Here is a 15,169-nt window from a genome sequence, read left to right as displayed (position 1 = left end):
CAGGAGGATAAGTAAGGAAAAAGCAAACCAGCATGTGTGAAGACCAGGGCCGTGTCAGGGAATGTGGCAGCTCCTCCCAGGTTTTAGTTGGGTGTTCAGGCCATCATGGCTCTAAAGTTTAGATATTTCTTCTGTTGGTGATGGGGAGACATTGGAGAATTTCATGCAGGGGAACGACATGCTCAGATTTAGAAAGATCATCCATCTCCCAGTAATGTGGACAAGATATAGGGGACCAAGTGCAAAGAAGGATGAGACAGAGGGAGAGTTAGGAGAACAAAGGGGCAATAGTTCAAGCTGGAGCTGATGAGGTTTTCCACATAATTCTAGTCAAACCGAACACCCTCTTGTTCCTCATTTAAAAACCACAATTTCCTGTTGTATGGTTTTGTTCTTATACCCAGGAACGCTGCCATCCCCCAATCCTGCCAATTCCACACGTGCCAATTCGGCCCAAATTATTTCTCTCCTACAGGTTTTCCCTAAAATCCCAAAGGGAAATCTCTCTTCCTGTTCGAATGCCTATAATAATCAATATCTCTCTTAAGGCACATAGCACTTTTTCCCTGCGGTATATTTCTTGATACATATGCAGTGTCTCTTCTGTGACCACAAGCTCACAGAGAAAGGAGCAGAACTTAGGCATCAGACAGGTCTGGTGTAAAGCTCACGTCCATGACTACATAGCTGATTTATAGGGCTTGAGTTACCCCAAGGAGTTTCAGTTTCCTCATCTATAAAATGGAACAAGTAAGACCTCTTTTGCAAGATATTTTTGAAGAGTAAATGAAATAATCAATATAAGGCACCAGCATAGAAGTTGACCCTCAGAAGGCCCTCAATAACTGGTAGTTATTAATACTACAAATAGATTAATCATTTACTTGATGCTGTATCCATGCCTGATTTATCTTCAACTCTGCGGCAACACTGTGCACAGCGCTTAGTGTGAAGCCAGAATTCAGCCTGTATTTGATGAATAAATACAATAGCTAACATTTTAAGCCCTTACTAAGGGCTTTATGTGAATTATCTGTTTGCCTCCTCACCATAACCTTATAAGGCAAATACTGTTATTATCTCTATTTTACACCGGGAAAGGTGTTGCTTCACTTCTTTCAGAGCTCAGAAGCTAACAGAAGGAGAGAATGACTCACGATTCACAAAGAGATTCTTTTTCTGGGAAAGCCCACCCATTGGTGAGGTAGATATGGCCAATGTCATGTAATGTGAACTACTAGAGAGAATTCATGTGCCACAAATAATATGACATCATTACTTGAGATTCACTTGAAGAATCTTCCATTGAGTTACCAGTGTTGAATGGATTAGAAATATAGTCCTTCTGAATTCTGAATAGTTTCGCCTTTCAGTTAGGTGGCTGTTATGGGATAAATTGTATCCCTCCAAAATTCATATATTGAATTCCTAACTCTCAGTACCTCAGAATGGGACTGTACTTGGAGATAGGGTCTTTAAAGATGTAATCAAGGTTAACTGAAGTCATTAGGGTGACCCCAAATTCAACATGACTGGTGTCCTTATAAGATTAGGAAAAACACATACACAGAGGGGAGACTTTGTGACTAGAGCAGGTGCTGACTGAGAGAAAAACTTGCAAAGCATATATCTGAGAAAGGACTTGCATTAGACTATATTAAGACCTCAGTAGGTACCTCCCTGGTGGCACAGTGGATACAACTCCACGCTCCCAATGCAGGGGGCCTGTTCGATCCCTGGTCAGGGAACTAGATCTCACATGCATGCCGCAACTAAGAGTTCACATGCCACAACAAAGGAGCCCGCCTGCTGCAACTAAGCCCTGATGCAACCTAGTTAATTAATTAATTAATTTTTTTTTAAAGACCTCAACACAATAATAAGAAAAAAAATAATTTTTTTCTTCCAGTTTTATTGAGATACAACTGACATACACCACTGGAACCAACCAAATATCTTTCAACAGGTGAGTGGATAAACAAACCATGCTCTATCCACACAATGGGATACTACTTGGCGATAAAAGGAATGAAATGTTCATACACACAACAGGAATGAATCTCAAAATAATTACGTAATATATATATTCAAAATAATTCAAAGAAGCTAGACAAAAATGAGTACATACAGTATGGTTTCATTTATATAAAACTCTTAAAAATGCAAAGTAGGGACTTCCCTGGCGGCACACTGGTTAAGAATCCACCTGCCAATGCAGGCGACACGGGTTCGAGCCCTAGTCCAGGAAGATCCCACATGCTGCAGAGCAACTAAGCCCGTGCGCCACAACTACTGAGCCTGTGCTCTAGAGCCTGTGAGCCACAACTCCTGAAGCTGCGCACCACAACTACTGAAGCCCACGTGCCTAGAGTCTGTGCTCCACAACAAGAGAAGCCACCACAATGAGAAGCCTGCGCACCACAACGAAGAGTAGCCCCCGCTCGCCGCAACTAGAGAAAGCCTGCGTGCAGCAATGAAGACCCAACGCAGCCAAAAATATAAATAAATAAATTTATGTTTTATTTATATGCAAAGTAGATAATACTGACAGAAAGCAGATCTGTGTTTGCCTGGAAGAGGGGAGGGGGCAGGAGTGGCAGAGGAAAGAATGTTAATGGGGCATGAAGAGACTTTAGGGTGATGAATATGTTCACTATCTTGATTGTGGAGATGGTTTCACAGGTGTGTGTGTGTATATATATATATATATGGTATATATATGTCAACACATCAAATTGTACGCTTTAAATATGTGCAGTTCACTGTATATCAATTACACCTCAATAAAGCTGCTTAAAAGAATCAATCAGGGCTTCCCTGGTGGCGCAGTGGTTGGGAGTCCGCCTGCCGATGCAGGGGACACGGGCTCGTGCCCCGGTCCGGGAAGATCCCACATGCCACGGAGCGGCTGGGCCCATGAGCCATGGCCGCTGAGCCTGTGCGTCCGGAGCCTGTGCTCCACAGCGGGAGAGGCCACAGCAGTGAGAGGCCTGCGTACCGCAAAAAAAAAAAAAAAAAAGGAATCAATCATAATAAAAGCAAGAGCTACGTGGGCCACTTTTTTGGTTGGCTCATTCAGAGAGCAGTCTGGGATCATCGCTTTTTTTTTTTTTTTTGGTTGTTTAGTTTTTATTTCATAACCATAAACTTAACTTTGCAATTCAGCTAAACTTGGAGAGGAATAAGGAAAATATGGAACCCAAAGAAGTGCAATGAGAGCACAAAGGTTATAGGATATTTCAAGCAGATGGAGTGCTCTCCTGAGCAACAGAAGGAATGGTCTGATGGTTAAGATAAAACACAAGTCAAATTTATTATTAGATTTGTCCACAGTCAGCAATGGTGATCTTCTTGCTGGTCTTGCCATTCCTGGACCCAAAGCGCTCCATGGTTTCCACAATATTCATGCCCTTTTTCACCTTGCCAAAGACCACATGCTTGCCATCCAAGCACTCAGTCTTGGCAGTGCAGATGAAAAACTGGGAACCGTTTGTTTTGGGGCCAGCATTTACCATGGAAAAGATGCCAGGACCCGTATGCTTCAGGAGGAAATTCTCATCATCAAATTTCTCCCCATAGATGGACTTGCCACCAGTGCCATTATGGCGTGTGAAGTCACCACCCTGCCACATAAATCCCAGAATTATTCTGTGAAAGCTGGAACCTTTATAACCAAAGCCTTTCTCCCCAGTGCTCAGAGCACGAAAGTTTTCTGCTGTCTTTGGAACTTTGTCTGCAAACAGCTCGAAGGAGACGCGGCCCAAGGGCTCGCCGTTGATGGCGATGTCAAAGAACACTGTAGGGTTGACCATGGTTGGGCAGCGCAGGAAGTTCTGGGGTGACGGCGTCTGCAAAGCTGGGATCATTCTTAAAGGAGCTTGCGGTAGAGGAGAGATAGAAAGATAGGTTTCTTGCACACACCTTTTTTCAGGAATGGTAAGGAAAGCCCAAGGAATGACACTCCTGTGACCATCCACCAAGACATCCTGAGGACCCTGCTGGGCCTGCCCGTGTGGGGAAAGTGAAGGAGAGTTGAAGGTTCTTGGCTCAACTCTCAAATAGCAAATTAAAATTATTATTTAAACTTTCCACCCCTGACTGTTTACGAAGACAAGTATTTACTTAATGTTCTTGGGAAGGTCTAAAGTAATGTAATCAAAGTACAGTCCATGTAACTGCCACTAGCCTGTGATAATATCAATAAAAAATACTGACAATAAACACTCTGAAATTTATACAACCATTTCACAGAGTAATTTGATATCTATCACATCTAATATTAAAAGGTTTGTGGGAATTCCCTGGCAGTCCTGTGGTTAGGACGCCTGTGCTTTCACTGCCGGGGGCGTGGGTTCAGTCTCTGGTTGGGGAACTAAGATCCTGCAACCAAATAAATAAATAAAATTAAAAGTTTGGGCTGGTACTTGGTATACATTTATTCTATTTTTCTATCAAATATTTTCTTGAAAATTGTTTCTGAAATTAATGTTTCATTTCTCTTATTTTTATCATATTTTTTAAAATCTCAGTCCATAATAGATTGGAAATTTTACTTTTTATTTATTTATTTTTGGCCACACAGCTCGGCTTGTGGGATCTTAGTTCTCTGACTAGGAACTGAACCCAGGTCCCAGCAGTGAAAGCGCGAAGTCGTAACCGCTGGACTGCCAGGGAATTCCCAAGATTGGAAATTTTTAAAACTGTCCTTCATCACACATAATTTGAAAAGCGCTGGTTTCAAGTCGGTCTCCTCTTTTCTGCTTCTAGAGAGTCTGACTCCCAGAATGTACTCATGGAGAGAAAGAAGTTAAAAACACTTTTGTGGGACTATGTTAATTATGTCATGAAAAATATTTAATGACATGGAAAAATTATCATGACCTAGGTAGAAAACAAAGCAGACTACAGACGAAAATGAACAGTGTAACGCTTAAGTTTGCAAAATGGATTTATGAATGGCCGGTAGTTACCTCTGACTGGTGTCTAGCATGTATACCAGGTTATATATGAAGAATAAATGGTAGAACCATAGGAATCTTTATTTTCTTCTTTCAGTTTAACTATATTTCTACAATCAAGTCATATTTTTGTAATGTAAATTTTAACGAATAGTATTACCTTTATTCTTTGGAAGGTTATAGGCTTATTTTAAGGAAGAATCAAGACCGTGTTTTGTTTTTTTGCTTGTATTGTTCCATTTAGTTTAGATTTTAAGATAATAATTAACTTTTCTATAAAGGAAAGAAATAATCCTTGTTTAAAAATCAAGTTTAAGTTGTTTTAATTCCATGGAATATTTTCATATTTTTTACAAATAAAATATCTGAAAAATTTGCATGTGAACTTCCACTTCTGGATCATAAATAGTGTTCACTGTACACAGGCAAATTCTAAATAATTAAGTAGTATTGAATAATGAAAACAATAGAGAGAGGGTCTAGACTTATGGGGTCTAGACCCCATAGACTTATGTGTGACAATGCTATCAGCCAAATTTCCATAATAACTAACATTTTACTGTGGGCTGTGTGCACGTGATTTGAACATAACATTTATGTCTAAAATAAAACTCTTCAATTGTTTCTTTCCACAAAAAAAAAAAAGAAAAGAAAAGAAAGGGCGGGGGGGGGAAGAAAACATCTAATTTTAATGTAACACTAAATCCAAAGGCAGTACAGCTGTTTGGTTTTGATTGTTTAACTCAGCTGTTTTATTCTGAGAAAAGCACAGCTGCCTTTTGATGTCGTCTGCTATTCAAGACTGTTCTTTGGGGGGGGGCGTGAAATGTATGAGGAGAGCTCAGAGACCACTGGTGGGTTCAGCTTCCACTCTTGCTACATTGACATTTCTTGGTGTCGCTCTTCACATTTCAACATTGGCTAATGCAAGTTCCTTCCCTTGTACACTGTCTTTCCCTCCAGAATTCTGCAGTACTGTTGGTGGAAGTGTAAATATTCTTTTTTTTTTTTAAGGACAGTTTTTGAGAACCTATTCAGATCTTAAATATTTGACATATCTGGATTATATTCATTTTTGAGGTACAAAGATAGTGTTGTGGTTATGTTTTTTTTAAAGAATCATCTTGAAGTGACACACACTGAAATAGTTACAAATGAAATGATACAATGTCTGAGATTTGCTTCAAAATAATCAAGGGGAGGGGAGGCAGGGGAAAAGGTAAATTAAGGGTGGCTGTGAGTTCATAAAGGGGTACTGGGCATTCATTCTACCGTTCTAATTTTATATTTGTTTGTAAATCTCCATAATAAAAAGGCTTTAAATAGGGTAAATTAAAACAACATAAATACTTATATTTATGTTATTTTTTCCTCTATGTAAATTAAATGAACCCTGGGCTTTCCCGGTGGCACAGTGGTTAAGAATCCGCCTACCAATGCAGGGGACACGGTTTGAGCCCTCGTCCGAGAAGATCCCACATGCCGCAGAGCAACTAAGCCCGTGCGCCACAACTACTGAGCCTGAGCTCTAGAGCCCGCGAGCCACAACTACTGAGCCCACATGCCACAACTACTGAAGTCCATGCGCCTAGGTGCTGTGCTCCACAACAAGAGAAGCCACCGCAATGAGAAGCCCATGGACTGCAGTGAAGAGTAGCCCCCGCACAGCAATGAAGACCCAACGCAGCCAAAAATAAATAAATTAACTAATTAAAAAATTAATAAATAAAATAAATTAAATGACCCCTCAGTTCCACATCTAGAGATCTATCCTACAGAAACTCATCCACAGGCACACATTTATGTAGAAAGATGTTCTCTTTAACATTGTTTAGAATAACATATATTGGAAACCATATTCACATTCCACAACGGGGGAATGGTTAAAATTCACTGTAATTCATTCCACTGTCTATTTTGATAACCAACAGCCCCCCTCCACTTAGAGTTAGTTACTATAGGATAATGTTAATAGAAGTCAGAAGATACTGCTTATAAGGAACCTGAGAGACGTTCCAAGGAGGAAATCTCACACTGGATGGAAGTCTGGCAGTTCACGAGTGATTTGCCACTCAGCACGATGCCAAGCCCCTAAAAGGGGAGTGAATTATCTCCTTGGAGATCTCCTGGAGAACTATGCCAGCAATCCTGATGACTCAGAGCAGGAGAGGGCTGACAAACCCAGGGCCATGTCACCACTTCCTGCCCCAGGAAGTCTGTGGGTGGGGGACGAGAGGCCTGTGTCAGGTAGACAAGATCAAAGGCCTGGGAACATCCCCACTTTCCTTTCTTCTTGTCTTCCCTTTAGGTATAATCTCAAGGAATGTACTTGTCATTCTGCTTCGACAGTGGCTGATGTTATTTGGCTTGGATAATTTTCTCAAGTCAGTGGACAAAACACTCCCTAAAGGCCCATCCAAGCTCTGGGGTCTGTTCCTATACATGGCAGCTCGGATTCTCCACTACTCCTCCTCAAGACACAGTCAGAATCTGCGCTTCTCTCTAAGCAGATTAATCCACTTGCTTTATCTTATCAGGACTCAACTACTACTCTTGACAGGCCCAGGCACGCTGCACCCTGGAGCGACTCCTGCCCCAAAGGGAGACTGGGAAGCCCTCTAGATGAACTGAAGTTACCTCAAGTCCAGTTTCCCTAGTTCCTTGGCTCTGATGGGCTGCCCTAGACTTAAGGTGAGTCTCGTGACTCTTGAGATGGGTTTGTTATTTCAGAGCCAAGGAGTTGAAGTCAGAACACCCAGCTCTGTCTCTTACCAGCTATGTTTCCATGAGGAAAAATAAACCACTTACTCTTCCTGAGCATTATTTTCCTCATCTTATTATTACAGATTGGTGTAATAATAAGCCCATTATAGGATTACAGTAAGGTAGGTAATGTGTGTAAAAGAAGACCCAGGACAGTAGCCTGGCACACAGTATGTGTTGGTTATATCTGATACACTGCCTGGTCTTCATCACACTCTTCGGCTGTGACCACCAGACGTATAAGATTAGGCCTGATCACCTGACACCAGGTTCATCTGGACCACCCCTTTCCAAGAATTGACCCCTCCCTGTTTCAACAATACTCTGTTTTCCTGGTCACTGTTTTATCGTGTTCTCTTTGACTCTCTGTTGCCGATAATCATGGCATGGTGGCCGCACCTCATAAAGTACTTATAGAGATGTGGTTATGGAAAACAAACAGGTGCTTTTTCAAAAAAGGAAGGCAATACCACTTTCCTGTTGCTTAGTTCTCTGTCCAGGGAGACCTGAGACAAAGATGCTGGCCGCCCAAGTGGACACCAAAGGGGGAAAGTGGCAGGGCGTGGTGGTGGGATGAATTGGATGATTGGGATTGACATGTATACACTAATATGTATAAAATAGATAACTAATAAGAACCTGCTGTATAAAAAAATAAATAAAATTCTAAAATTCAAAAAAAAAGAAATTAATGTACTGAAGCAGCCTAAATGTCCATTGACAGATGAATGTATAAAGATGATGTGGTATATCTATATCTATAGATATACAGATATACATACACACACAGACACACACACAATGGAATATTACTCAGCCATATAAAAGAATGAAATAACGCCTTTTGCAGCAACATGGATGGACCTAGAGATTATCACACTAAGTGAAGTAAGCCAGACAAAGACAAATATCATATGATATCACTTGTATGTGAAATCTAAAAAGATGTACAAAACTCACAGACATATAAAACAAACTTACGGTTACCAAAGGGGGAAAGGGGGGGAGGGATAAATTGGTAATTTGGGATTAACAGATACACACCACTGTATATAAAATAGATAAACAACAAGGACCTACTGTATGGCACAGGGAACTATATTCAATATCTTGTAATGACCTAAAATGGAAAAGAATCTGAAAAGGAATATATATAGGTAGATCTATACATCTATCTATCTATCTATATATATCTATCTATATGTCTATATAACTGAATCACTTTGCTATATACCTGAAACATTGTAAATCAACTATAGTTTGGGAACTCCCTGGCAATCCAGTGGTTAGGACTCAGTGCTTTCACTGCTGGGGCCCAGGTTCAATCCCTGGTCAGGGAACTAAGATCCTGCAAGCTGTGCAGAGTGGCAAAAAACAAAACAAAACAAAACTATAATTCAATTTAAAAAAAAAAGAAATTAATGTACTCAGAAAGGCAAGTTCATTTAAGTCCCAAATATTTCAGACATAGCCTTGAATCTTATTATGTAGTAATAGAATTTTTCAAGACAGTTGTGACTGTAATACAGAACAATAGCTTTTTATTAATTTCTGGTGAGAATTCATGACCACTTTTACTCAGATTTAAATCACCCTAATTTTCTTGGTCTAATGTACCTAAGATTTCTTCCATCTTTATGAGGTATTTTTACAGATTCTTTTATTTAGTCAATGTGCATTTATTGAGCATTGACCTTGTCCCAATCCCAGTGTGGAAAATGCAGAAATGGAAAAAATGATTTTTCCCTGTGCCGTCTTTTTCAAGATAACAGTATCTTCTTGTACATCTCTGTACTTTACAAACAATACACCCCAGTATTAGTACCTCAATGCAAATTACTTTCAACCATTTTGTGTAATAAAGAACCTCCAAATATTATTATACCTACCTCCTTCTAAACCTACACTTCTTCAGTTTTCTTTTGTCTTTTATGCAGACCTTCATGTGAGAAACTGAGCCTCCTCTCATCAAACTACCAAAGGTGGGCTCGATGCCAGGGGAGGGACAGAGTCAACCATTCAGAATTATCCAGCAGTTTCCAAAGGAACAATGGGGTACACATTTCATGCTTTCTTATGTGCTTACTGTCCCCCTTACCTCCCCTTCCTCCTTCTGGTCCTGTTAATTTTTATCAAATTAAAAGCTAAATTGTTTAAAAGTTAAATACTTCTACAAGGCTTTTTTTTTTTTTTTTTTTTGCGGTACGCGGCCCTCTCAGTTGTGGCCTCTCCCGTCGCGGAGCACAGGCTCCGGACACGCAGGCTCAGCGGCCACGGCTCACAGGTCCAACCGCTCTGTGGCATGTGGGATCTTCCTGGACCAGAGCACGAACCCGTGTCCCCTGCATCGGCAGGTGGACTCTCAACCACTGCACCACCAGGGAAGCCCTACAAGGCTTTTTTAATGAAAAATCAATAATCCCACCTTCCCTCCTTCTGCCATTACCCCATAGAGACACCCACATTCAACTATTTTAGCCCAGTACTCAATGTTCTCCTTCCTATTTCTACATAACACGTTTGCTTTACCATCTTCAGTTGCACAATTTTTTCTTTTACGTAAAATCAACAATTGTGTGTGTGTGTGTGTGTGTGTGTGTGTGTGTGTAAATTTCTGTTTGTTTGGCTTTCTATACACAGATCTCTAATTAAACCCCTCAAATTTTCACCAGATGTCTAAATCAGGGGTCAGCAAACATTTTCTATGAAAGAGATAGACAGTATATATTTTAGGTTTTCTGGTTCACATACAGTTTGCTACATTTTTTTTGATCCAACCCTTTAAAAATGTAAATAACCCTTTGTAGGGACTTCCCTGGTGGTCCAGTGCATAAGGTTCTGCGCTCCCAATGAAGGGGGCCCAGGTTTGATCCCTGGTCAGGGAACTAGATCCTGTATGCATGCTGCAACTAAGAGTCCACATGCTGCAATTAAGAAGCCGCATGCTGCAACTAAGAAGTCTGCATGACGCAACTAAGACCCGGCACAGCCAAAATAAATAATAATTTAAAAAAAAAAAAGGAAGAAAGAAAACCTCTGTAGCTTACAGGCAGGAAAAAAATTAGGCCTTAGGTTAGATTTGGACTTCAGGCTGTGTTTTGTCAACCTCTGGCCTAAATCTCCTTGAAAGACTCTCAGATGTATCCAATATTCCATCCATTTCATATCTTGGAGAAGAATCTCCCAGAGATTTTTAATTGGTTCCAGTCTGGCCTGGTTACCTGTTCTCTCACCTTATCCAGAGGATCCCCTTCACTTCTCATCTGCACAGGGTCCCATGCACAGATAATTTTCAGTATTCCATATCTTTCTCTTTCTTTGTTTACTCCCTCATTTTGGTGAAGTGTAGACTTCAGCAGCTTTCTGAAAGGTAAAAGAGGAAAAAATTTGAGAACTTGCATGTCCAAAAAATATCTTACTCTTCCCTTGTACTTGACTGTTAGTATGGCTGGTTATAAAATTCTAGATTAAAAATCATTTTTCTTCAGAATTCAAAAGGCATTTCTCCACTATCTTCTAGATTCCAATGTCACCGATGAAAAGCCTGAAGCATTTCAGCTTCTTTTATATAGGACTTATTTTCTCTCTGGAAGTTTTAGGAACTTATTTTTGGTCCCAGGGTTTGAAAGTTCATACAGATGTGTATCTATTCACACTGGTGTGTTAGGACATCAAAGCCTTTTACTCTTGAAATTCATGTCTTTTGATTTTAAGGAATTTTCCTGAATTAGTTTCTTAATGTCTCTCCCTAACCCCAGTTTTTCTAGTCTCTCTCTCTGGGACTTATTGTTAGATGATAGAACTCTACTTATCTTCTTTTAGACTGGAACTCTTTTTTGCATTTTTCTGTTTACTTTTGATTCTTTCATTTCTGCTCTCATATTTCAAATTTTAATTTTTTGCTCTGCATGTTCAGAGCATCCTGTTGGTTTCATAGTTGTGATATCTTTCTTATATCTCTGAGGCTATTAATAATAGTTTTGTTTTGTTTTTATATTTTACCTATCTCACATAGTTTTTTCTTCTCCAGGGTGCTCTTCTTTGTTTTCTCTCTTTCATGTTAAATCGTTTCCGCAGATATCTGGTAATTCTTGGTTGTTTATTAATATTTAATAGTGAGGGACCAAAAACTGGAAGCTCTGAGTATATGTGTGAGGCTAACCATCTGTGGGTTTCTCTGTGAGTGATCTGGCTGGGCCATATTATTGGAGAACTTGGGATTTTCAGTACATTTAGATCTTTCCTCTTGGGCTGGTCCATTCTGAAGAATTTTCCAGCCTCCTGCCTGGAGGATAAAGTCTTGGTTCCAGTATTCTGGGAACCAAATAAAGAAGAGAAGAGGAACTGGTTCAACAACCAACATGCACATTTATTTAATTCTCCTATTTTCTGTTTGGCACTCCTCCCCGCAACTGGGCCTGTAGTCTACTAATTTAGAGGCCCTCTTTGTCTTTACCCTCTCCAGAGAATAAGCAGATAAACCTCCATTCTTCTGCTGGGGAGGGGACTCGCTGTTTATGCCCTGTTCAAGGTGTTGACGATGGAGTGGGTGGCGGCTTGGGGGCAGTTGCGGGATTGGCAGGGGAGGGGGGAGGGGGTGGACTAGGTAATTAACAACTTCTTAGACAAACTGTTAACAATTGTATTTTGGCTCTACTTTTAGAAGTCCTTGAGTCTACAAATTCCTGAGATCTCTTGGGATTTTCGTGGGGATCAGAATTAGGTTTGTTCCTAGTTTTCTCCATGACTACTTTCAGATTTAGCTTTTTCAGTTCTGCCCAGCTTGTTGCTCCTTCTATCTAGCTTTTCCCGGTTCCCACAAGCTTGTTGGTACTTCTATTTTCCTTTTCGCCTCATAGCTTTATGCCTTGAAGGGAAAAGGCTCTTCATTTTAGTGGGGCTTTAGGAGGCTGCAAAATTAGACGCATGTAATCTACCACTTTTTCCCTAGACGTCTGTATGAGCTTCTTAGTTTCCCACTCAATTCCTTTCATATATATCATCATTCAAATGTCTTTGGTTGCCAAATAGCATTAAGCTTTTACATTCATGTTCAAGAATATTACCATTTCTATATCCCCAAATGCTTTCATGGGGGTGGGAGGCACTGAGAGTGATAGGTGAAATAAAGATTGCTGGTTTACAAAGAAAAAGGGAAATTCTGAGTTTTCATGTAGCAAACTCTTCTAATCACACATAGCTCTCATGTGATTTATTATGCTTTTTTTCTTAATAGTCATTGTAAAATAAGTATTAAATAATTGCCAGGTTTTGTCACCGATAACTCTGGTATGAGTAAAAAAAAAAGAGGGGTGGGGTGGTGGTCTCCTATTGATTAGTTTAAGACTGCAGTAAAGAATCTCACCAAAGATGGAATTTGGTTAACTTCAAAGTAGAGACCAGATTTAGTGATGGGGAGTAAAGCCCTGTTTTGTTATGTTATGGCCCATGAGTTAATCCAAAGAGCTCTGGTGGGCTTAGTTGCAGATAGGAAAAGGAATCTAGCTAGATTTTAAAGAACATTTTTATGTAGGCAGGCCAAGTCATGCTTATCTAAGGATTCTCTAATTGGATGCCATGAAGTGATGCACTTAACACAAGCTGCAACGTAAGAATGAAACAACAAAATGAAGCAAAACAGAAAATAAGATAACTTGGGCAAGGAGTGGAAGGGAGAATAAAAAACTAACTGAAGATAGTTAAAACTCAGAGCATTACTAACTTAACATCAAATCACATCATTGTGTTCTGGCTAATTGGAAGCTGGTGTCATCAATTTTTGTCTAGACGGGGTAGCTTGTTTACCAAAAGACTGGTCAGACTATGTTTGACTGCAGATATTTATTTAATGGATATGCTAATGATCAGTAAATAAACTGCTTGCAGCTTTGAAAGTGTTAGGCACAATGGTGTAAAATAATTTTCCCTTTGAAAGTTCACTCACAATGTTTGAAAATTCACAAGGTATTATCTGCTTGCTCACCTTATAATCACAGTTTCAGTCACACACCGTATCAAGAATCCAGCACCAATGCTGTATCAACAGGGCAACATGAAGAGGAAATTTGGTGAACATCAGACGGATTCAACCCCTGCAGGGCTTAAGCCAATTCACACAGCACCGTAAAGTTATTTTTGACATCTGCTTTATCAATCAAAAAGAGCAGAAATACGAAGGCAATCTGAGAAGTGGTGTTTCTTCCAAGGAGCTGACAATCTGAGGAGGAAAAACATATATGATAGAAGTTGGAAAATATTCAAATGCTGAAGTGTCATAATGTCTCCAAATGCAAAAGAAGTTCCACTGAGGATCTGAACTGAGCTGTGGCAGACAAGGACGTGAACAGGTAGCTGGCAAGAGAGGAGAAAGGGCAGCCTACAAAAGGGAGGAAAGGAGAATAAAGAAAGGGAGACAGACTAGAAACAGCTGTGCTCTGTAATCTGGAGTAAAATGGTACTGAAGTGTTAGGGAGCTGAATACAATTAAGTGGCGGGAACCAAAGCAAGAGTGAAGGTTTCTACGCACAAGAAAACTTAATTCTTACAATTATCAGCTGAATACTGACCCACCTCTTATTTGTCATTAGACATAGAGTTGTCTTTGCTTCAGAAACCTGGTAGCCTCACTTTCTATCTCAATGTCTAGAAATAAATTTAAGGCAAAGAAATTATGTTTTTCACCCATGGAAAAATGAGGTTCTGCCTAGGGAACGGATGTGTGGTATTCTTGAGCTAGCTGTTACTTGAATGACAGGGAAGAATGAGGGGTCCAATAATGAGAGAGGCTGAATAAACTTACGATGCCAAATTATTAACTGCAATTTCACTTTATTTTCCCATCAGGGATTTTCCCACTTATTGAAAATATATAATAGTGATACTGATTCTTTTCCTTCACTCTAAACTTTAAACTTTCACTCTAACTTCTGCTCTAAACTTTATTTTAATGTCTTTATTGGAGTATAATTGCTAGGGGCAGGACAGGAATAAAGATGCTCTAAACTTTAGATTTATCAAACTACTACTAAAAAGATAATACAGAGTTCCCGTATACCCCACCCCCAGTTTCCTCTATTCCATACTTTATTCAGATTGCCTCAGTTTTCCCCTAACGTCCTTTCTCTGTTCCAGAATCCTATTTCGTTTACATTACACTTGGTCACGTCTCCTTAGGCTTCTCCTGGCTGTGACAGCTTCTCACATTTTTTGTTTCTCATAACCTGGAGTTTTGACTACTGGTTAGATATTTTGTATGATGTCCCTCAACAGGGATGTCCAATGTCTTTCTCACCATTAGACTGGGCTTATGTGTTTTTAGGAGGAAGACCACAAGGCAAAGTTCCATTTTCATAACATCAAACCAAGAGTATACACTATGAACATGACTTATGCTGTTGACGAGGACCTTGATCACCTGCTGAGGGTGTCTGGCAGGCTTCTCTAAGTGT

General features: G+C 40.0%; 1 pseudogene; it reads right to left on the bottom strand.

The window, feature by feature from the left end:
* Positions 1-3,252: 3,252 nt before the first annotated feature.
* On the bottom strand, positions 3,253-3,866 carry LOC115843029 (peptidyl-prolyl cis-trans isomerase A pseudogene; annotated as a pseudogene).
* Positions 3,867-15,169: the final 11,303 nt, after the last annotated feature.

The sequence above is a fragment of the Globicephala melas genome, chromosome 18, assembly GCF_963455315.2.
Source record: "Globicephala melas chromosome 18, mGloMel1.2, whole genome shotgun sequence".
In the NCBI taxonomy this organism is placed as follows: domain Eukaryota; kingdom Metazoa; phylum Chordata; class Mammalia; order Artiodactyla; family Delphinidae; genus Globicephala; species Globicephala melas.
This window is presented reverse-complemented; position numbering and strand designations above follow the sequence as displayed.